This window comes from Rhyacophila brunnea, unplaced genomic scaffold (genome assembly GCF_057557595.1).
Source record: "Rhyacophila brunnea isolate RB1 unplaced genomic scaffold, BYU_Rbru_1.0 scaffold_24, whole genome shotgun sequence".
Classification (NCBI taxonomy): domain Eukaryota; kingdom Metazoa; phylum Arthropoda; class Insecta; order Trichoptera; family Rhyacophilidae; genus Rhyacophila; species Rhyacophila brunnea.
Window position 1 is genome coordinate 20,000,001 of NW_028232904.1, and position 2,665 is coordinate 20,002,665.

Here is a 2,665-nt window from a genome sequence, read left to right on the forward strand (position 1 = left end):
ATTTACTTTGTTTGTTTAATGGTACAGATAGGCAACTGACCGAATTCCATAACTTTTTAAATTCACTAGATAATATTAAATTTACATCAGAAGTTGGTGTTAAGAAAATTAATTTTCTAGATCTAAATATTAACATAGAAAAGAACAAACATGATTTTAACATTTATAGAAAACCGACATATTCGGATTGCACTGTACATAGTTCTTCGAATCATTCTCCTGCATATAAACTACCCGCATTTCATTCAGATATACATAGACTTGTAACTGTCTCATTAAGTGAAACAAATTTTCAAAACGAACTTTTAACAATTAAGTGTTATGGGTTGGTTTTATTAAAAGATATTATTAATTAGATTTAACGTTTTCTTTTATTCCGATTTATAACACAAAATCACATACAATTATTATTTCTGGTAAACTAATATAATGTTGAATATTACAAGGTACACAAAATTACAAGGTACACAAATGCGTCCTTCTTGTGAGACGTCCAGCTGTCGAGTGGTTTGTTATTCTGGAATACTTCTAGGAAGGAAACAATAAAAACAAACAAAAGAAATGAACAAGATGCGACATGTTTCAGCCGCTCGAACCCGCTGGGTGACTAACTAACGGTACAAATTTGAATGGCACATAAAACCTCCCTTCAAAAGAATAAACTTATGGTACACAATTTTTTTACCATGAGTTTGGTTAAAGAAATTATAATCATATTAATACATTGGTTTTCGAAAATAGATTTTGTTGTGAACAATAGATTGTGATGTGTGACAAATAGATTTAGAACAATTGAAGTCATATTACATACAGGTATATATATATATATATTTTTTTTTTTTTTTTACATTTAGAAAGACAATAAAATTCTTAATATTAGTACATATTATAATAAAGTAAATAATAACATAATCCTTTGAATGAGATTATTTATTGTGAGGGATCTAAATTAGCTTGCTTAATTCTATTTGTGTGAACCTTAACTAACTTATTCTGAACCTTAATTGTAACATTTAACGGACTGTTAACCTTGACAATTTCGTAAGGTCCTTGGAAATTAGGAGATAATTTTTTTGATTTATTTATTTTAGAGGCGTTATTGGTTAAGTATATTTTATCACCGATTTCAAATGTTCTTAATGTTTTGTCCTTGTTATACCTTATCTGAGTTTTTTCTTTTCCTTTTATCAAATTGTTTCTAGCTATTTCATGTGATTTCGTTAATTTAAGTTTAAGATTATCGATAAATGAATCGTATGTGTACTTGAATTCAGATGTTTTTAGAGCTGTCGGCAAACTTGGTGGATTTCCAAAAACTAATTCGAATGGTGTAAATTTTGTGGCGGTATGCGGAGTAGTGTTATAACTAAACATGGAGAATGGAAGCCATTCATCCCAATCGGTTTGATTCGGAGAGATATAATGTTTTAGATAATCAGCTAAAGTAGCGTGACTTCGTTCTAGGGATCCATTACTGGTAGGCGTATATGCGCTAGTTTGTATCTGTTCGATTTTAAAAAGTTTGGCTACTTCCTTGAGAATATTTGAAGTAAAATCCTTTCCTTGATCGGTAAGTATTTTATCTGGAATTCCATATTGACAAATAAATTTTGAAGTTAGTTCCTTTGCAATGGTTACTGCTTCATGATTCGGGATTGGGTAACATTGAGAGTATTTTGTTAAATCGTCTTGGAGGGTTAATATATATTTGTTTCCACTTTCGGTTAAAGGTAGAGGACCTACTATATCTAAAGCAATACGTTCAAATGGTTTTAGACTGGTGGTAGTAATTTCTATGGGCTGTTTTAAGTTTTTTCGGGATATTTTATTTTTTTGGCATGATTCACATTGTTTAATATACATTTTAATATCCTTTTGCATATTAGTCCATCGATATTTAAGTCGTATACGGTTCAAGGTCCTGTGATATCCTGAATGTCCGCTTAAAGGAGAATCATGGTATTCCTTAAGTATTTGTGGAATTTCATTGTGATTAGGGCTAATTATTGTATTATGACAAATAGTGATATTTATATTTGAGTTATTGAAAACATATTGAATAATCTTTTTAATTTTTTCCCAATTGAGGTTATCCAAACCACAACCGAGTCGTGGAAATGAAATATTTGGTTCTTTGTTATTTTTAAGAATATTTTTTAAATTTGATAATGCCAGAAAAACGGAATTATAGTTTGGTTTTTCCCAAAAATTTTGTTTTGTGATTAAGTGGTAAATATTATTTTTACGAAATTTTGATTCGAGTACATCTCCTATTCTCGAATGTGTACTAACTAATTCATCATGATTGGTAATGATTGTACTTATTTCTAAAGCTATCCCTTTGGACATTGATTTATCATTTGAAATACAGTGCGCAATTGATTGTTTTTGATTTAGAAGGGATTCGTCGATTTCATTTAAGTTGACATTGAAACGTTCATTTTGTTTCTCGAGAAAGTCATTGTATGAATATGAAGGATTATCGGTAAAAGGATTATTTACAAGAACAGTATTTTGATTTTCGATTCGGGACAAAGCGTCAGCATTATTGTTTAATTTACCTGGTTTATAAATGATTTCGTAATCGTATTCCTCTAATTTTAATCGCCATCTAATGAGTCTAGAACCGGGATCCTTAACATTAAAAAGCCATGTGAGAGGACGA